We start from the raw sequence: 23115 nt of genomic DNA, 5'->3' as shown, positions 1-23115 counted from the left end.
AGAAAGGAATAGATTTTTTATATGTTGTCTAATATGCAAACAGCTGCTATACTTACTGTGGCTCTCCAGAGTGGTTAATATCGATGGTTGAATAGAAGTTTTTCTATTTAATTAAAAACAAAGCTATAAATTGGACATGTCTCTTTAAGGGACGGTTGTCATCATGTTGCGTGTCAGAGAGAGAGTCATTAATTCAGAAAGCATTGCTTTCGGCTTATTGGAATTAAAAAGCACAGGCAGCTCTGTCCCCGAGGAACAAAAGGAGAGAGAGGAGGACGAGCAGTGGAGTTAGATGAAAGCCACAATGGATGAGAGTCTAGCCACAGAGATGCCAGACCTCACACTGGATAATCATATGGTGTCATATGACAAACACAAATACTCACACAGGGCGTCATGTGTTGACGAGCGTGTGTGTCTGAGTAACAGATGTCAGTGTCAGAGTGTGTGAGCACGGTGTGGAATAATCACAATCATCTCTCTCCCAGAGAGAACGAGAGAGAAGACTAGAGGCTAGGGATGTTGAAGGAGAGAAAGCGCCTCAGGCTAATCTTTGAATCGCCCTCCATCAACAACAGAAAGAGGCTGAAAGTGTGGGTGCATTACACTCGTTGGTGTGTGTGCATGCACCTGCCCCGTGTGTGCATGCACCAGTCATCGGTGATTTGGGTTGTCATGTCTTATCCCAAATATTCCTTTGATCAAACTTCTTTGCTTTTTCGCTCTTTCCTCAAAAGCACTTGGAATGCAGGAGTGCAACAAAGGGGGGAGTAAAGGGGGGAGTAAAGGGGGGGATGAAGAGAGAGCAAATGAGGTGAAAAAATCAAAGGGGACGGTATGTAACGATAATTCAGTGGTTTCAAACAAGGGAGATAGCGAAGAGTCATACAAGGAAAAACCGGGATAAATAACTAAACAAATGACATAGCATTAACATAAATATTATCATATTTATTACATATTAATGTGCTTGTATATGATTATTCATTACTGCCACTGTCTATGTCAGTCATTCCCAAAGACTGGGTCGGGACACACAGTTGGCTTGCAGGAGATTTTATCAGCGTTACAAAATAAATGAGCAGAATTTTCAACATTTATATCTACTGCAGTGGCAGCTTGTTTTACCGTCCTTCTTCACCTCTTCTTGCAGGATGTAACGACTACCTCGTGTACACTACCATGTCCAACTTACATGCTCTTGCAGGCTATACTTTTCATTGTTAGCCGTCCAATGATGAGGCTCGTAGCTCGGAATTAAAAGTAGTTTTATTACATGCGAACAAAAAGTAGACAAAAATATACCCCTATAGAATAAATGGAGTATCAAAACACTGACCTTCTGCTGGCTATAACTAAAAAGTATATAATCTGCAGTTATAAAAATTGTTGCTCCACATCCTGCTCCACCGAAGCTTAACTTGCACTAAAACCTACTTAAAGGAGTCAACAAAAATGATCCAATAGCAGGACAGACTAGAGGAGCCTTTATCTTTATAGGCCAAAAATAGACATCAAAGCACATTTTGCAACATGACAAATTACCTTCACTCTATTATAGGGTAAACATTTTAAAAGGGCAGAACACACATTACTTTCAGTACAGCTTTGAGCCACAAGAGGGAGCCTGAATGTTCGTATCGCTCTGATAATTGTAGTCTACTCATAACATTAAATCTAACATGAAAGGCTAGCGTACATTCTGATGGTTTGACTGATGAGAGTAAAGAAAAACAGACCCTGTTAGCTCCACCTAAATGCATTTATTTGGTCTCATTTGTCAAGGGTTTGACATGCGTATATGTTTTCAATAACACATGCCTAAAACAAAGCTGTGATTTATCAAACGTATATTCTTCAAAATGGCTGGATTACCTATTCAAGATAATATAAGGTGACGCAGAATTCTCAGAAAAAATAGTCAAAAACATTACGCACAAACTCAATCACCTCAAGATTTTTAAAGAAGGCCGCTGTAGTCATTTACAATCAGTGGGTCCCGGGACGAAAACGTTTGGCAAACACTGGTCAATCTCATCACCTTTTGGTCATTTCTTAGTGTATAATTCTCAAATTCACTACCCTAATTGCAGACACACCAAGCTCTTCTTATTTCCTGACACGCCCAGTGTTTATGATATGAGATATCATGGTGCCAAAATAAATGGTCAATGCATCTACTTCATATGTCTTATTGTATTGTGCGTGTTATGCAGTTACAATATAACAGTCGTAAGTCCCACAACAGGTTTTTATTGGGTGAACAGTGATTTTAGTGATTTTAGTGATAGTGATTTTAAGCAGCAACCAATGCCATCTTTTTTATTTTTTCTTGTTAGGGCAATCTTGATATACTAGGACGAGATAAGAAATGCCATCGTTATCATAAGGTAGCTCACCATTAACCTTAGACTCCCCTGAAGTCCCTTGAGAAACACTACAGGAATACTGCAGTGACTGTTGGACCAGTTTTAGGAAGAAGAGAGAAGAGGAAAGATGAGAGACAGAACATTCATTTGCAATTTTGTACTCAGCGTAACAGGCGTGCAAATGAAGTAAAGAGAGAAAAAGAGAGAGAGACAAGTAGAATACTCCTTTTTGTCGGAGGACAGCAACGACAGATTGGTAATGCACAGGCATAGACTGTTGCCTTCGGAGGACAGAGGGAGAGAGAGAAGGGGAAAGGAGGAGAGACGGAGGCTGGCGAGAGGTGATGAAGACAGTGATTTAGAGTGAGATAAATAGATTTACGGAATGGCAAGTGGCCATGGGAGAGGAATGTGGGGAAGGAAGCTGGCACAGAAGAAAGATAAGTAAAGGGGAGAGGGGGAAAAAAAGGGAAAGGAGGGAGGGGGGATGATTTACAGACGGAGAGCAGGATTTGAAAAATGAAAGGAGCAGGACTAGAAAGAAAGTGAAATGAGGAAGAGAGATTTCAAATTAGAGGATAGGTGGGATGCAAAAAAGGAAAGATGGCGATGGAGAGAAGAAAAGGTGGTATGAGGCAGCGGTGATGGAAGGAGGGAGAGACACAGAGAACAACTGTGCACTGCTGACATATTGATCCAGAGCGATCACCCTCCCACTCCTTCCTCCTGCCCCCAGCATGGATCACTGCTACAGGCCTCAAACCACATAGGTCACTGGTCACACGACACTCAACACACACACACACACACACACACACACACACACACACACACACACACATATGGACACGCACACACACACAAAAAATAACCACAACAGCAATTCTAACTACCGCACTGTTGACAGGAAATATGTTAGATATACTTGTTTGGGGAGTTCAATTCAAACAAGAAGCAAACACACACACACACACACACACACACACACACACACACAGACAGATTGCTAGGGGCAGTGTGGGACACCATTCTTTGTGTTCATTGATCCAGAGCAAGAAAAGTCAGACCACTCAAGCTGTGACAGAATCTTGGCTCACACACGCTTATACTTACACACGTGCGCACACACACACACACACACACATGCACACGCTTGGCTTTCTTGTCACATCTGTGTGTGTGTGTGTGTGTGTGTGTGTGTGTGTGCAGTGTGTTCGGGGTTGGGTGGGGCGTGGGGCAGGAAGATAAATGGACGGCAAGAAGGCAGAAAGGGGAGGTGGAAGAAGAGATTAAATGAAAAAAAGAAGCAAAGGCTGGAAGAGAAGGAAAGAAGGTGAAGGCGTTCAAGGGTGAACTAGACAATGAAGAAAGAACAAAAAAAAAGAATAATAATTCCACGAAGGATGGAGGGAGTGAGAGATTTGGGATGGAGAGCAAGAATGGATGGAAAAGTAAATGAGAGAAAGGGAGGAGAGAAGCCCTGGCTGACATATTTACAGGACAAGACAAAATCTCCTGTCTCATCTAAATGCATGCTAGATTAAAGCGAGACCTGTGTGTATGTGTGTGTGTGTGTGTGTGTGTGTGTGTATGTGTGTGTGTGTGTGTGTGTGTGTGTGCGGTCTAACCAGACAGCAATCCCTGCTCAAGGCCAAACCTATATAGATCATATCCCAATCATCATATCATTGCCTTCAGCTCGAGATGAAAGAGAGAGGAGATATAAACATAACAGTTTAACTGCCTCTCTCTCTCTCTCTCTCTCTCTCTCTCCCTCTCTCTCTCTCTATCCCTCTCTCTCTCTCTCTCTCTCTCTCCCTCTCTCTCTCTCTATCCCTGAAACACACACCCTCACTGTCTCTTTCCTTCCATCCCTCCAACCCCCGGTTTCTCCCCCTCCTCCCTTCACGTCTTTTCTCTGATTTTATAATTTTGTCTCCCCGTCCAACTTTTCTCCTCTCTTTACCCCCCCCCCCCACTTGGAAATTTGAACTCTTATTATCAGTCCCTTCAAGAATGTGTAACCCGTATTCATTCCATTCACTTCAGATGTTTGAAAGAAGGACAGTAACAACAACTGATGACAGCGGGGCTCGATAGAAGCGGGTTGTGGAGGCGTGATCTTTTGTGGGTGGGTGGACAGGTGAGGGAATGGCTCCCATGTCTTGTTTCTTGCTGGTTATGCTAAAAAAGAATCCTTGAATCAAAGCATTAAACAGCACTAATTTATCAGGTGTATGAATGAGGTAGACACTCCCGAAAAAACGATGCATTGTGACAGGTTTATGCCACTGGCTTTTTTTTTAATGCTGCCACCATATTATGCTGATGAATTTGTTTATGTAAAATGTTCTGCCAAACCCTGTGTTTTGGGTCATAGTGCTAAGTTACGAAACAAATATTATACATGTCATAGAGCATGTCAATTGGAACACAAAAATAAGCTGACAGTGACTGTGACACAAAGACAGAAAGTGACATATTTGTGTCACAGTTCTGCGGCAAATATGGCAGTCAGGTTTCAAATGTGCCTGTTTGTGCTTGATAGCTGTCATGCTACAGACACAATGCTTTCTTACTGAATGGTAATTGTTAAGTTCTAACCCACAGTTGGCCTCCGAAGAAAATCGTGCCGAGGGGATCGAAAAGTGTGCAGCTGGTCCTGCAAAACCTCTCTCTCTCTCTCTGCCATTGTTTCTCTCACTCGCTCTCTCTCGCCCCCTCTGGTGAGACCAGCTGTCTCATAGCAACAGGATGACACTGTTCCTGACGGCCTGACCACCTCCACACACACACACGCACACACATATGTTACGTATATCCCACAGAAATGTGTCACTGTTTCGTGGTTTGCATACAGCGCTCACAGTGCATGCAGGGTTTTCTCTTTCCCTCATCTTAACCTTTACCTCCCTTCCTCCATCTCTTCATCTATGCTTCCTCCGTGTCTCTTTAAGTTACTTCCATTTTCTCTCTCTCATTTTATTATCACTATGAGAACGCCTGGCATTTTTTGGAAGCTTTGCAATCTGTGTGTGTGTTCACTTGAGTGCAGTGAATCTCTCTCTGTGTCGATGTAACATATTCCAAGCTTAAGGCCTTTACACACCGGGGGCGTAAAGAATAAATGATACGAAAACACAAAATACTTGCCTGCGAATACAATATATCAAAGGGTTTTATTGTGAAAGGTAAGAATGGAAGGACTCAATCAGGTCTTGGCTGCCTTTGTCAAGGTTGAAAGGAATAATAAAGTTTGCTGTCTTGTCTCGGTCCAGGCGGCAACCACCAGGTCTGAAAAGTAAAACCAATGCTGAAGTGCCTTAAACTTGCATTCTTTCTAATGGCCATCACCTTTGGTTCCAAAAATAAGTCTGATTATATAGCAGTCTATGAGAAAAGTACTCTACTTCTCACTTGATTGATTCCCTCAGCAAAAATTGTAAACATGAGTTTATGGTCTCAATTGCTGGTTTCAAGTCTTCTTGATTACAGAGTGATTGTAGATTATGGTCCCGATAAAGCAGGGTATACTTTAGGGTGCAGCTATCTTGTGATTGAAAGGGTCGCAACCACAGCGTTGTCCCGTCTGGAAGTTGTCTGTGTTTTCATCTCACAACATTTCAGTTCATGAAAGTTAAGTGTTACCTTTTTGGTTGCCTTAAAATATCTTACTCAGCGTTGGGGTGCACTTAGCTCCACCCTCTCGTGTCACTTTTAGTTGCAAAAAGCTTAGATGGCGACGGCCACAAACCAAGACGGCGACGGCGAAAATGTCAAACTCGAGGTCACAAAGAAAACCAAAACAGTTTTAAAAATATATCTTGATGTGCGAATTGATCACGTGATCTTGTGCATGTGCATGTACGGTGTTTGTGAAGGTGTTTTGGCAGATGGAAACTGAAAATATGGAAGTCTCATTGCATGACAGTAATGTACATGTAGCATTCCAAATACTTATCTATAAGGTTTTAATTTGCATGCTAGTTATCATACTTTTTCAAAACAGATTGAGCTGCTTATGTGCGTTTTTTGTGTGAGCGCTTTGTGCTGTGACAAAGACAGATCGATAGACAGCAAAAATCACAAGTTGCTTTTCAACAAATAAAAGCAGAGCAGAGCAGGCCGATATTCTTCTTTCATTTTGTTCAGAGAGGCAGCCCCACTATCCTCGCAGACACATCTGAAGTCGTCAGCACTATTTCGTTCCCAGACCTCGGCCTCTGAGAGGCGAGTAAAGCATGGCGCTGAATGAATGCCCCTTCACGACTGCGAAGGTGAAAAAAAGAGAGAAACCTCTTTAGGCTTTTTCAAAGAAGCCACTTCCTTTCTTGTTACATCGCTTTCAAATGGAAGGAAGACGGTAAAGACTGCCTCTTCTTGGTAGAATTACAAAGGTTGTATGCATAATGTCCGTGAAAGGAATCTGGCACAAGTGTAGGGATGCAAGACACGCACACACACACACACACACACACACACACACAGATGCAAACTGAAAGTCAAACACACATCAAACCCATCGGATACCGACGCTATCTGCACTCGCTTTCATGTCTGAGGAAAAATCAATACAGACAAAAAGTATGCGAGAGAGGAGAGAAAGAAAGACAGAAAGGAAGGAAGAAAGAATGAACAAAAAAAAGCATCATTTCTGAGGAGGTGCTCCTCAAAAAGAATAGCAGAGTATCTATTACACATCAAAGCCATTTCACTCTCTTTTCTCTCTCTTCGCTCTGTTTGCCTCCAATAAAGAGAATAGGTTTGAAAGTGGCAATGAAAGGAATAAAAGGGGGGAAGAAAAAGGGGGGAAGAAAAAGTGGCGGAGGGTCACAGTGGGAACAGGGCGAGACGCACGGCGGTGCACTTACAACTTAGACTGATGAGTATTGCATGGACATAAATAGGCTCAAACATATGTACGTCGTATAGCTATGAAGGAATGCACTCACAGCATACACTCCATCTTACAAGCTCTAGTACAAACTTGGGAACCTCGCATTACAGACTCTAAATGAGTATTTAAATAAGTAGCTTGATGGCTTTCATTCTGTCTGTGGTCACCATTTTTTTTAGGTTTCACACTATGTGGCACCCTTTACCTTGACTGAGCCAACATTTACTAACAGATTCTACATGGAAAACGTGCTAGGCCTCATGCCAACTGTTTTGTTTTTTTCTTCTTTTTTTCTCGTCCAGTCTGTTCGGAAATCATTAGACATATTTGGAATGCAATGAAATGAGGATGACATGGAGATGGAAACTGAGACTTGGCTCATATGTGAAATCCATAAGCGCCATCCTACGCTCATGTCTGTATGATGGTTGGTAATTGGAAGAAAAACCTAAGAAATATACATACCGTATATATATGTGTTGTATAAATCACATTGGCTTTTTCTGTCAACACAATCACTGTGTATTTTTAACTCGTAACAAGAAGTGTTATTCAGCTGCAAATCTTTTTTGTTTCAAGCGGTGGTTGGTTGCCGCTGAGAGGAAACAATCCCCTCGTTAACAGGCTTTCTTTGTAGAGATGTCGGGGTGACTTTGGGACAGAGTGCTGCACACTCAAAGATGACTGGAGATTTGGATTTGGAACGCCTGCGATCTTTACAAGTTCACATTTGTTTGCGGCATGCTGGGAAGGGATGGAAAGGGTAGAAGGGATGGAAAAAGCTCAACCCATACAAAAAGATCAAACAACTGACATCAAACCATTCAAATACAGGCATATGCCCAAAGAAATCTCACACACACACACACACACACACACACGCACGCACACACTGCATGGATGAATGCACACAAAGCATCAAAAGCAAGTGTAAGGATATCAGAGAATCAGATAATGGAAGATCAAGCAGATCCCCACATAAAAAAAATAAATAACATCAGTAACACAATATCAAAATAAGTGTCTTTCATGTCAAGAAGAAAGGGTAATAAGTTATTTTCCCAAAATGCACTTTTCAAGGCGTATGAGCTGCCCGTCCTCTGTTGTGGTACAAACAATATGAAGAGCTATTTCGGAGCAAACAAGTGCAAATCGAAGTAACAAGCACATGGATCGAATTCAAATCCCACACCACAATGGTGGTTCAACATATGTGTTACTGCTTTGCTTATCATGTCAGGAGGTAGAGCGGGTCTTCCACTAACCGTAAGATCGGTGATTCGATCTCAAGCTCCTCCTGTCCTCATGTTCAAGGGTCCTTGGGCAAGATGCTGAGGCCCAAATTGCCATCGGTATGTGAACGTGTGTGAATGTTGTGATGTGTGTGAAGCGCTTTGAGTTCGGAAGTTCGGAAAGCTAAAGGTGCTTTATGAATGCAAGTCCATGTACATCAATTGAGCTCTAAAGGAAAGAGTAATCCTCCAACTCCTTGCAACACACACACACCACACACACACATACCCCTCTGCACTCACATAGTCCACACTGACTATATTTGCATGCACTAATATTCCACTGTTAGTCCGAATATGACAATATTCTGAATTTGATATGGGTCATGTAAACAACATATTCCGAATGGATTCTTCGAATTCGAATGTTGCTTTTTCCGATTAAGGCATGTGGGATATGCCGATATTATTTGGGTTTCAGGAGCATTCTTTGGACACGTATACGGCGCTTTCGGAATATGTGTTTTATTTCCCCTCAATTTGCTACACATGGCCTCTTGCCGGTTTACGGCCAGCTCTGTGCATTGTACACAAACCAGTCAGTCAGATGTAATTTCACGGTGATATATGTTCGTGGCGATCCATCCACAACCCCAGACATGCTATTAAAATGTACAGAATTTGTATCAGGTAATCTTAACTAGAAAGGGAGAACATATGCAGTACAAGGTGTAAACACACACACACACACACAGCTCCATCTACAATCAAGATGAGAAGGGGTGTGATGACAGATCACCTCTGTGGGTGGTCACATCTCAGCCAGGAGTGTGTGCGCTCAGTACTCGGTGTTCTCATTTGCGAGAGAGTCCTGCCTTCTAGGTAGAAGCCTCACTCTGAAGTTTGCCAGCCACTCACTTAGAAGAGCTCCTGCACAATCTGTTCCCTTCGGTCAGTATACTCCCTTGCCTTATCCTCAGTGGGGGGAAAAGTGTAGCTGTGTTTAGCATTTCTGTTGCCTCCTTCGAAAGAGTGATAAAAGATGACTTTGTCCAGTTCAAATGAAGATTTAATCCTAGGCTGTAATCTCCCACCCCAAGAATGCAAATACCAGCTTCAATTGCAAAGGCAACCATCGGACTGATCATTATCAAAATAATATATGTGGAAACAGACTGTATTTTCATAACAGCAGGTTTTACAGGTTATATTGTCCATGCTTTCACTATTTTGGATTTATGCACTATTCCAATCATTCTGGGTCTTCGTAAACTCCAATCTGTCCTCCTATCTTCATTATCTAAACCTTTCCATAATCCATGCTCATCTTTTTCTCTCCTCCTTCTCACCCCTTTCTCCTCCTCTCTCTGTCCTCTGTCTATTGCTGCATTATCATCCCTCTCCATCTGTGGCTCTCTGAGGCGCAACTCAGCTCCATCACTCCATCTCTCTCTATCCTTCACTCCCTCACTTCTAAATGACGGGGACAGGCGTTGACAAGGACCTTGTCGCATTCTGCTTTATTTCTCCAACATATTCACTTTGCATCTTTCCAAGAATATTTTTTTTTTCTTTCCTTTTTGCGCCAATTTATATTTTCGGTTCCTCCACCTGTGTGTCACCCTTATGTAGTCGTAATTACACAGTGGAATCGCCAGAAATGCATATAATTATGCATCTGAAATGCATTTAAGATCCAAGCAACATCTGGGAGTAATCACAGGTGCATTTGGCCACATTGAAAAACCAACTTCGCGTATGGACTGTGTGAAAAATATGAATCTGTATGCAATCAAATCACAATTCAGACAGGCAGCAAACTTGTCAAAATGGATTGTGAGGATATCTGTACATGCACGAGCAGTATGAGATGTGTTAGGCCCTTTTACAAGATGGGAACATTATAAAGGAAGTGACATGTGCATATTTTAATGTCATGTGTGAATGCAATCCAAGTGAATTAAAGGTGAAGCATGATGTGGAAAGCATGTTAATGTGAGATGAAAGAGAGACCAACCCATCGTTGTCTTGTTTGCTGTTTCTTCACAGCGTGGCTGTCAGGCTCACTGCACATATGAAATGATTGTATCCCCTATTTCCTTTTTGTTCACCCTTGCTCTCTCGATTAAAGTAAATTACAGTGTCCCCGATGAAATCTACTCAACTTACTAAAAAGACAGAAACAAACGACAGATGATTAAACCAGATAGACAGCATCCTTGACAGTGTCACGTTAATAACAAAATGGTTAAAAAAAATGTCACTTGATCAGCTACTGTTTGCTGAAGGGCACACACAGCGCATCTGACTCCATTTCCCTATCTTAACACTACAGATGTTGGTGTTGATGCAACACTCTTAGAATATACTAAAAGGTTCTGTTAATTGCCTAGAAATGACAAATGAATACAAATTGTATTCTTGACTTTTTACTACCATACAACTCCCACCCCCCCTCCCAGCTCCCCACCCTCACTTTCTCTCTCCCTCACTGTCTGTCCCGCCATGTTTCCCAAAGCCTATTTCATGCCCCTGAAATCTGGCGCCTGGCGCCGGTCGCCTCGCTGGCATGTAGCGCCACTCATCCACCTCCATATTGCTCCGTCGTTCCGCTCCATCCATCCCTCCATCTCTCCTCTTCTCTTCCTCCACTCCTTGCCACTCGTGCTTCATTTGGCTCATGATGAGGTGTCACTGCTCTGCCCTTGAGTGGGCGAGAATCCCCTCTGACAAAAAAGTGTTTGTGTGTGCGTGCGGACGCCGGCGTGTGTGTAATGTCATTGCCTGTTCCTGCTGTATGTGTTTGTGTATGTTCAGCGTGTGTGTGTGTGTGTGTGTGTGTGTGCGTGTGGCCCAGCCTGGCCTGTGGAAGTGACATACATCAGGATTGTGCTGTCACAGCTGAGAACAGATGATTTACTCGTCAAGGAGCTGAGGGACAGGAAGGCAGATACATGTGTGCAGATAAATGCAGCGTGCCGCTGCTGCTGGGATAATGTAAAGATGCTGGGCTGTACTGCTGGGACATATATACAGTACAAGGACCAGTGATGCAGTGAACTATAGGGCACTTGTTTGCTTTACCAGGAATCACATCCTGTCATACCCCTGTCACTCTGTATTTCACTGTATACTCTCAAGAGATCATGCTCGGCTGAAAGTACTCATTGCTCAATGACAAATAAAGCTGAAGTACCATTGAAACTACACTGGCCTAGATTATTACGTCGGCCTAAAACGGCAAGGCCTGAACTAACCTTGCCCGGACTGAACTTGGCTGTGGTTCGGAAGGTGACAGACGGGACAAGATGGCGGCTGAAAAGACGAATACTAGCCTGTCATTCCAGTGTCACTTCCACAGTCTCTGTAAATGATAGCCAGGCTGAGGCACATGATAGCAGGCTTTGCTGCAGGGATATGACAAACTAAATATGTGCGATGGAGGTTGAGGAAACAGGGAGTGACAATGTACACAAAAAGTAAATTACCATAATTGTATTTGTTTAAGAAAAAACTCCTAGAATTAAATATAGTACTACCTCTATGTTAAGTAAATTTAGTTTACGTCAGTACACACTAATGAATAAGAAAGCAAATGTGCCCCTGCAGCTAAAAACATTCACTTTCATTCAAAATCCATGTTAATAAACTGCTTAATCAGCCTGTGTCTGCAATAGAGCAACAATAAAGAGGCATTGATTTGTGTAACTGACAAAAACACAGGTGATAATTAGCCTGCCATTGCAGGTAATAATCATTAGATCATGATTACCTTGTCATTGTAGCATAATTCAATTTATAATGTTGTTGACAAATTGAGTCATGTTGCAATAATCTCCAAACGATCATGGCAATTTGGGGCGAGTTAAATGACTGAGATTAATAACGGATGTAAGTCCATGTTTAGCCCCGGGGCAAGGCAGTCTGTTAACTTGTCATTGCTGGACAGGGGGACATAGCCTGCGGCAGTGCACGTAACGACAAATGTAAATGTCCCTTCATGGTGAGCTACACCTCATATTAAAGTCTAATATTCCATATGTAGTGAACAGGCTTGTGGCAGGGGGCAGGGAATTAGGTTGCAAATGAAATAGAGACAAATCATTTCAATCTTATGGACAGGGACACAATTATTACCTTTAAGGGGAAGCAGGAGGAAAGGCCCGTATGGATGAAACCTGAAATGTAAAATCTCTCACCTGAAGTTGAAGGTATTCATTGACTGTTAATGAATAAATATAGCTTGAAGTTGCAGAATTAATAATAATGTATGCAGCAGTGGCAGGCCAGCTGATATAAGCATTTGACTGTCAATACCAGAATCAGAGCAATAGATCGTGCTGTTGTTAAATCAGCTGCAAGCAATCAATCAATCTGACATATCAAGGATGAGTGTTGCTATGAGCCTTGATCACTATACATTATTATATATTGCTTCAAGGTGCAATATACGGGATTCAGAGCATCGATATAGCACTAAACAACTCTGCTATCTAAAGATAGAATGGAGTAATGTCTATCTGAGCAGAGAATAAAGTCACTCTCTCTCTCTGTGTGTGTTGCAATCCGAGTTTCTCTGTGCTTTGTTGACATAGCCGGGCTGGCCGTGCATGCTTTCTGTGCAGGTCTGTGCATGTGAGCTTGCCCCACTAGCTAGCTCACGGCCGCCGCTCTGCACTGCGCTCATACGGCGAATCATCATGGAAGCACAGCACCCACCCTTCCAGTTCCATGTTAAAAGAGCCGTTGAGAGGCAACAGAAATGCTCCCAATCTTGTATACAGCCCCTTTAACAGCTTATCAATATCACCACATCTGTGAAAAGTCACCACATACAGCTATATTGATTGTGATGAAGTGAAGGTTTGTTTTTTAGACACACTAGCGGCTTGGCTTTAGGGATGGCAGTGTCGGGTTGGTCCGTCCACGACTTTGGTCCAGACTGAAATGTCTCAACAACAATTGGATGGATTGACATGAAAGTTTGTAGAGAATCTAACAGACTTGGATGATCACCTGACTTTTCCTCTTGCATTTTTGCTCTCACGTTTTTATTCATTCATCTATTCTCTGCTGCAGCACTACGTAGTGATTTAGGTGAGCAAGGCGGCTGTAATTGTACATCAAAGTCCTGCATACTGCAGATGTAACCATCGGCCAACTTAATCCATATTTCCTCCAAATGCCAAGGTATAATGACAGATTTGGGTAACTGGTTCATTAAAGCAATAAAACACACGCCTCCAGTCTGTCTGCACCTCAGCAGACATTTCACCCAGGCCATGGAAGCAAACACATATCCTCTCCAAGTGTGCAAACCAGTTCATTATTAGTGTAGAGCTATTTAGCTCTTGCCGGGACAGGGAGTAAGGAGATGCCACTTAAAGGGCTAATGCTGAGCCCACCCACATAAACACACCCACACACACACACTGTCTGAGCTGAAAAAAGTAGCATACTGAGTGACAGCAGTAAAAGTCAAAACAGGACAATGGTTCAGATAACAAGCAGAACAATCATCATGTGAATAGGACAGGAACACACTGTAAGACTGCAGGCATTACATAAGCTATAATGTGCTGCAGAGAGAATGTAGTGCTATATGATTTGCAGTAGAATTACTGTACATACGCAGAGACTCACTCCTGCATTAGCTGTGGGAACACACACATTTGCGGCTCTCTCAGGCACACACATCCAAGCGTCACAATGACTGCAGTGCAAGAGGGACTATGTAGCTGCAACAGTACGTCAGAGCGGACAAAGCGCTTCCTTAAGTCAAGGCTGGCTAACATGGGAAATAAAAGGCGCACATACATAGAAACACACGCAGTCACACACACCCCCTGCGGCTTGCAGAGGAAAGGCTGAGTGGCAGGTGGTGAGGTGAAGCATTCGTCATTGTTAGGACGTATGCCTGTGTGTGTTGGTCTGTGTGTGTGTGTGTGTGTGTGTGTGTGTGTGTGTGTGTGTGTGTGTGTGTGTGAGATTACGGCCATGAGTTGTGATCATGGGGCCTAGGTGCAGAGTAAATACGCCTGGGGCAAACATGTGTTTGGGTTTAATTCTGCATCTGTATGTGAATGCAGAGGGTTTTATGTTAATGCTTCCACACACAATTCTCCCCACAAGGTATTATCAGCATTAAGTGATGCTCTGCAGGGCTGTGTGTGTGTGTGTGTGTGTGTGTGTGTGTGTGTGTGTGCGTGTGTGTGTGTGTGTGTGTGTGTGTGTGTGTGTGTGAGTGTGCGTGTGTGTGTCTGTTACAGTGATGTGGACCCTGGAGCTTCCCCAGGGCCAAGTTCACCACCCTTATGTTTTCACTCCGCTTACAAAACACCTCTGCAGTCCACTCTGCCTCCACTTCCCCAGGTACACATCTACTAGTGCCGTCCACACACACACCTTCCCTGTCTATAATTCAATAATAAAGGCCTCTATATCAGTAATTGCGTCTCAGAGGATGCTGCCTGTGTCCCTGAAAAATCCCGGATGCTTGAATAAACTCTACTTGAATGTAGTCGGTGCTCTACGTGTAATTTTGTTTAGCTTCCAACACCATTTACTTGCAGAGCACACAGCTTAACTGGCAGCCCTCACTGGTTTCTGTAAAACATCGGCCTGGCAGTGCCAGCACATCTTGAAAATAATTAAATTTGCTATGTGCAGCCCGCAGCTCATTAACCTTCGCTTTGACCTCCAAAGTATTTTGGACGTTATACTAATAACGGTAATAGATGGCATGTAGGTCAGTGGTCTGCACAGGCCAGTTTTCTCAACACTGCGTCCCCCTGCACTTGCTGTGTTATGCTCCACCTCCCTGCGCCCAATGAATCTTCACAGCATCCATCTGGTCCATAATCCATTCCACCAAGTAAGCTGGGAGTCTGTATTCTGTGCCGGTCACCATCAAATTTCACTAAAATAAATTCTGACCGTCAAAATTTGAGGAGCTATAAATGCAGTGCTATGGGATGATACATGCCCCCCTGTTAGAAATCGGAAGAGAAATATGGGTACCACAAATAAAATATTCTACGCGCGCACACTCACAGACGAACATTTAATATAGTTTGTGGCCGGGGGCAAGATTTGAGAAATGAATGCCATGGGTGCAGAGGTCCTACATGCAAATAGAAATGATTGAAAGTGCTCTTTGTCAGCTTGCACTAATTCTTTGTAATCTATTGGCAGACATATGGAAGGACGTTAATGCATCAGTCTGACAATTAATTGCTTTATATTTTCAGTGTTTGTCAAATATCTGAAAAAGATGTTGTGGCTTTTGTGTGATGTTCATGTATCCGTGTGCACGTGTGTCCGTCACAAGCCAGTTTGCTGCCTTATCAAGAGTTGGATGAACAGATTGACTTTGTGCATTTGGTCCACAGAGAGTGTACAACAGGTCCAGGCAATGTTTAGGCTTCACTTTAGCTCAGTTTGGAATAAGCAAGCCTGCACCAAAAGAGGAAAGGCACAGGTCTGATGATGACCTTGTTACATGATGTCCTTAGTAAGAAAGCTATCCAAAAAATACATCTTAGAGAATATCCTTTCATTCAAAGATGGGAAAGTGAAAGCGAAACAGGCGACTTCATAATCGGGACAGGACTTCTGGGATGCTGGATGAGGGTCACAGAGCCTATCTGTTGTTGGTCAGTAAATACATCCAATGCACTCACAATAATAATGACCATTAAGGCACGTTGTCTTATTTCCACATGTGTTCAATACACAAACAACACATACCTATGATAGTGGAGCTGTTAGAGGACTCTCTTGAAGGAACTAGGCTAGCTGTTTTCCCCTGTTTCTACTCTTGGGCTAAGCTAAGCTAAATATGTCACAGAGAAACTTCTGCAGAAAACACGGAGAAAAGATGCTGACCTCAAACTTCCCATCTATCTCCCACGAATACTTTCCAAAATATTGATATTTATTTCAGTGCAGCAGAGCTGGTTGAGTTTACCTTCAGCCACTTCATTATGTGGAGTGGTGGGGAGCTCACACAAAGACAGAGAGGCACACACACACACACATAAACACGCACTTGCAAGCAAAGCGGGGGAGAGGGGTTCAACAGTGTCAATTACTTCACTCTGTTGATCAGCAAACACTACAAAACTGCTATCAAACATGAATATTCATGCGCAAGAAACGGCTAATTACCTGTAAAATGGACTGATGTGTGCAAGATAGAGGGAATCAAATGGTTGAGAGAGTAAGGAGAAGTATAAGAAAGCCAAGAGGAAAGGACGGCTCCCCAGTCAAACTTGCCTCTACTATAAGGACATTTTGGTTTGTCCACTTCAACTAAAAGTTTTCGGAGGGTAGAGACAGTCCTTTACTTCAAAAGCAAGTTCAGGCTATTCTGCAGCTGTCAAGGGGGTGTGATTAACAAGATCAAAAGCTCTCAGTGTTTCCTCGCACTGCTCCTTCATCCTAGTAAACCCCTAGAATGTTTGATTTACATTTGTTCAGTCTAGGGATGTGAACAAGGATGCACTTCTGCATGACAACTATGTAAGGACCATCTTTCAAAGTTTCAGATGCCAACAGTGACTATAAGAAAGACACTAGTGACAGTAACAACTACTACTTACTTGGGAATATGTTTAGTTTCTTAAGCTTTAATTTAGAAAACAGCAACCTAAAGACTTTGCATTTGAATTAGTATGAAAAATGGAGGAGGTATCGGCTGAAAGCTGATGTAAGGATGGGAAGAATGTTAATGAGATGTTTGTGTCATTGAGGATACGTGGGTGATGAAGGGAATGCAGTTGTTACAGTTATAATAAACTTAACTTACCATTACCAATAACCATTAGCTACCAGCTCTCGCTGGCTACTAACAGCTGCTCTACTGCCACAATTGCAATAATGTTGTCATCTGAAAAGAAAACCTCGCTGTGACTTAAATACTGGCCAGTGGCCTTTATAACACTGATCATCAGATTGTTCTGGAAAGATGTCACATGAGCACAAGTCAATGAAGTCCCGATATTTTCATCACCACTGCAATGCATATTTAGTTTTAAAGTTGCCATGAGTTTGCGCATGGCATACGTACATGCTGAGGGACCTCCAAATGATTCATAAATACATTGATAGTTTCTAACCCTTTCAGTGTATTCCCTTTTTAAACAATAACTAACAAAGATGTATATCAATATATCAGTCTTAAAAGTTCTCTACAGTCGATTTGCATATGCGATCCCATATGTGGTCCCAGCCCAAAGGTTGAGAAATGTCCGTGTAGATAAATTCACACATACTGCCTATCAATACACTGCTGTCAAATCATTTGGCACCCTGGGGGCTTTGTTATTGATGATAAGTACCTCATGGCCTATCTGCTATGGCTTCTCACATGCAGATGTTTGGGAAGGCTCCAGCAATGGAATCTGTTTGGCTCACACACTTTTCAATTTGTGCAGCTGCCACACTGGAAGCTTCTACAAACATAACTGTCACCAAAAATATGTATTTCACACTGCAGCAGCACGTTAAGTCTTGAGCTCGTGCGTGGTTTATGTTTGTGCTTGTTAGATGCTTTAGCTGAACTGGTGCCTGCTAATACGCAGATGAGGAATTGTGCTTGCCTGAAGGTTAGAGAGCCAGGCTTGGGGCTGGCTGGCTTAAATGAATGAGTAATGTTCTCCCATCCCTCAGCAGCTACTACTGAAGTGCCCTTGGAAGAGGCACTGAACCCCCAATTGCTCCAATTGAGCTGCTCAGTGGCCAAAAATGCAAAACTGTGGCTGCACTGGGTGGTTACCAAATGGGGTTATGTGAAAGAGTGGAAACAGGGTGGGAAAGCAGCCACCATGCAAATGCTGGTTCATTCTGGCTGAGGCTTGTACTATAAATTGGTTTACTTTGCCAGCCACTTTGGAAGGTAACTAACCAGCAACTGGAGGTTCAGCACTATTCTGAAAATCTAGTTGGCTTGTGAATAAGTGAAAGTAGGTGATGAATATCTCTAGACTGGCAGCCACATTATCATCAACCATAATTTAGAGGTCTCACTCTAATTCTAGGTCTTTCATTTTAGGATGGAGAAAAATAGAATGAAAGGGCTTTAATAGGTTGCGAGATGACCGTCAGAATGACCAGTTAATCAGCACAATATTTGGTGTCCCGCTATGACAAGATGATGCCGTTAAGTATGGATTTCTTCTGCCTGGTTACATCGGGGTCAAATTATACCTTGGATCTAGCACTACGAAAATCAAACTACTCCTGGCTTTCCAATGCCTGATCCAGTAACAAGTTGAGAGCCTCAGATCTAGAGGGTCAAATTCAATCTGACTGCCTTTATTATACCGCATATAATTCATGGTGCAGCTATTACTAAAGATCAATAGCACTTAAACTGCTCTACTGATATTGAAACCTGCGCTGATTTACAAGCAGATAGGTCTTTGGACAAATTCAGATACACAAACACACACTTATTTATTTGATATAATGCAGTGACTTCCGAACGTCCCAATGTTGTCCTTGTTCGCTGTTCACTTCCTGTGATTGCTCTTCTAGGCGCACGTACGCACGCACACACTTTTATCTGACTGAAAAAGAAAAGTGTTTTTTCATTAGGTTGGATTGCTGTGTGTTTGTCTCCCATTTACGTTTTAAACATTTGAAAGGCCAGCTGGCCAACAAACCTGGAGGCACTCTCTCGCACAGTTTTGCTATTCTTGCTCGGACACTGCATTGATTTAATTTACTCCCAAATAAATTTAAAACTACAAGTACGGATAAACATGGCTTAACCCACATGAACAAACACACACATTTGCGACCTTCACTACAAATGGAAAAACACTGCAGCAAACAGTGTGTGTGTGTGTATGTTTAATTGCCAACTACCAATGTCCCAGCACTGCCAAAGATATGACACCAGCTCTGCAAAAAAACAACCAGCAGATGGATAGATGGACTGGTGGAAGTGGACAGACATCCCTTCAACTCAATGGGCAGAGCGATGGACTAACTGATCGGAAGTTTGATTGGTGACCACCCAATCCTGTCACTTGGGGGGGTGAAAGGTGGCTCTCGGGGCCTATAGAAAGAACTTTTGCACAATCATGTTAAATACTAATGTATTAAAAAAGAAGTGACGTCGGCAATATTCTTCGCTTCGCTGTTATCAGTGGTAACAGCCATATGAGCGCAGTGCAGCATAGCGGTTATTAGCTAGCCAGCGGGAGGGGGGGGGGGGGGGGGGGTGCTCACAATGGGACTCACATGCACGCGCAGCCAGGCCGGGCTACAGGTCTGTGCTCTGTAAACAGGTCTGTGCTCTGTAAACAAACAGGTCTGTGCTCTGTAAACAAACAGGTCTGTGCTCTGTAAACAGGTCTGTGCTCTGTAAACAAACAGGTCTGTGCTCTGTAAACAAACAGGTCTGTGCTCTGTAAACAAAGCACAGAGAACAAGCTGCGATTTAAACAGACAGAGGGAGTGAGACTTCATTCTCTAGACATTACATTATATTACTCCACATTACTCCACATTATCTTTACAAAGCAAATAGTGGCTTGCTTCTACACTAACGCTCTGAATATGGAGTTAACATATCATGATCTTTCAGTTCTAAGGTTGTGTTTGGCAGTTGCGTTCTGAGATATTAAACAGAAGCGATTCAACATCCTATTAAACTACGAAATATTCTTTTTCAAATAGTCAACCTGCCAAGGTTTTTTGAATTACACCACACAAGCATGAATACCTTTCAAAGATGACAAAAGGCTACGTAACTCATCTTTCATGGGGAAAAAAAGTCAGATAAAGCCTCACTTTAAAGTAAAAATCTCAAAGACTTTAACCTAAATCCATTTCTGTTAAGTTACTATCTATCGCCGATGGAGGTAACACAATGGTTATTGAGCCAATGGCCCACTGAGAGCCCTTGCATTCACAGTTTTAAGAACTGTGTGTCTGTGGCGACATTCCCAATGAATCACAAGCGGCGACACTGTTTGGCTCTCTGAGAAGTGAGAGACGAAAACAGACCTGCTTGTCACTATAGAGAACGATACAGAGATCTTCGAGATTGCAACTGGAATCTCGAAATATAATAGTCGTGGGAGATAACTTATGTTTAACTAAATGCAAGATATTTACCCTCTATATGCTGTCATATCTGTGTATAATACTCTCTCACATACAATACGTTACAATTATAATTCCAATCACCTGAAGCATGACATCCGGAAAGACCAGACAGCTCACACATGGGACAAAAACATCGATACTCCCACAGTTCTGCAGGTCAAGCTCACTGGCTAACAGTTTAGGCCTCTTTTAAAAGCAGAATGTCAATTTCCATCTTTGGAAACTGCGACCAGCCAGCTGAGTCGAAGTCAATTTGGAGCACTGCATAAGTGCAGTTTCCCCGTCTCCTTCTCATAAATATGATCATGCTATTTGAAATGTCAAACCTCTGGGGAATGTCATTGATTTGCTGATTTAGCCAATCACTGGTTATCAGTGACCGCAGCAGTATGGAAAATGGACATTTCCACTCACATTTCCTGTCTACAGTACATTCTCTGATCAAGGTGGGACATTCTTGCAGCATGCATGTGGCATGTATTGTCTCTAGTGATACTGACCTGACCTTTATTATGGTTTCACTCAAATACCTATTTATTACAAACAATAAGCTTGATACATAGTTTTGCTACTGGAAACCTTTTCATTATTGCACTCAAAAGTGACAACATAAATGTGCACTTAAATACGACTGCACATAAACGTTCAGGTTACTTATATGCAGATTTAATCTACACGTACAATTTTAGTGGATGAATGTTGAGGGAATTAATGATTTGCATACATTTCCAAACTAATGGGGAACAGGTGTTGAATGCTCCCCTGGTACACCTTCCAAGGATTTTAGAATGGTTGTGCAAGATAACCCACGCCATTCACACACACACACACACACACACACACACACACACACACACACACACACACCTTTATACCGCATGTCTTTCCCTGAACATCATTTGGACAAACCTAGATTAAGGTGGAATCGAAGTTACCTGAGCGTCACAAACCTGTGCTCAATTTACCTACTCGTCAACCCACTGATGTGACATCCACGTGATGGGGGGTTGAGAGGTGCATGGGGGCAAAACTCTATCCCGGATAGAGAGAGAATAACTAGTATAAGCAGCGACCCATATCCACACGCTGCAGGAATACGCACACAAAGCCGTCGACGGGCACAAGCGCACCCAGGCCGAATAATTATTCATGTCAGTTGGGAACAGACTTTTAAGAAGGGATGTCGTCATCCTTCACTCTCGGCTCTTGTCTAAAAAAATTTTACGCATGACCCTCTGCACAAAGATGCCGCCCCGTCGGGAAAATCCGTCCCGTCTATCGAACGTCCCACCGATTCACACAACAGCTCTCTGCAACAACTCTCTGTGCAAGAAAAGCGGATTGAAATTCATCCCACGCTCCGAAGACTGCATGCACGTTCTCTCTCTCTCTCTCTGTGTATTCCCAAACCAACATAGAAAGAGTGTGGGTTTTGTGCATGTGTGTGGTGGAGGAGACAGACCTGGAGAGAGCATCTCGGATCGTGTTGCAACAATCCAGATCTGGGTATACTCTGACTGAGACAAACCCCATCCGTTTATTGCACCTCGAGAAGTTCACCATCCAGCCGCCCTCGCAGCATCCTGAAGCCATTGGGTCACATAGCCCAAACAGCCGCCCGGTCACACATCAAGCCACATTCAGCCACCTGCATAGTACAACCCGTCACCATCAGCTACTCTGCTGCGGATCAATCCAGCCCGCCACCCAGTGATAACACTCTTCCTCCCAGCACTTCGAAACCATCACATCCAGACACCCAACAGGCCACCCAGCCATCCACCCGCCCAGCGGAGGATCGCAACTCTCTCCCGTGGAACAAACAAGTGCGCGCCGCCCGGCTGCGAGCGTCTTACCTTGAGCGCCTCTATATCCAAAGACGCCGACCGGTCCATGATAGAGAAGTGAAGTAGCACTGCGAATCAGTCACGAAAATAGAAGTCCCACTGGCGAGGAAGATAAGAGGGAGAGAGATTTAAAAACAGAGACCAAAAAAAAGTTGGAATGCTCTCTAGAGTCCCAAACTCTGCGGCAACATCCCCTGGATTCTTGTTAGGATTAGGTTATTAATATTCCACCACGGCGACGGATCTTCTCAGTTTCATTCCTCCCGGTGGGTCGATTGGTAAAATCAGGACTCCATACCGTGGAAATCCCCCCGACCTCCGGTCCCTGGTTTGTCCGTGCAGGGGATGGAGGGAATAGGAAGAAAAAAAGATAAAGAAATAGAATAGAATTAGCTGTGCGTAATGTTTCAAGATGTGGCTTCTGCGCACTTGACGATCCGGTGTGTCTTTTTTGTTGTTGTTGTTACATCTGTGTAAGAATTATTCCCCCCACTGCAGGAATGAAGCCGGTATTTAGACTCCCCTGTCAGTCGGTCAGCGGATAAATGCCGTTATATCCCGTTGAATCCCAGTAAATGTGAGTATGATGTTGTGTCTGCTCGTGCAGTGCTCGGCAACTAGAGAGAAGGAGTCCGGATCAGACAGCTGAT

Source organism: Anarhichas minor, unplaced genomic scaffold (assembly GCF_050575085.1).
Source record: "Anarhichas minor isolate MPS153535 unplaced genomic scaffold, ASM5057508v1 ptg000012l, whole genome shotgun sequence".
NCBI classification, from domain to species: Eukaryota; Metazoa; Chordata; class Actinopteri; order Perciformes; family Anarhichadidae; genus Anarhichas; species Anarhichas minor.
This window is presented reverse-complemented; position numbering follows the sequence as displayed.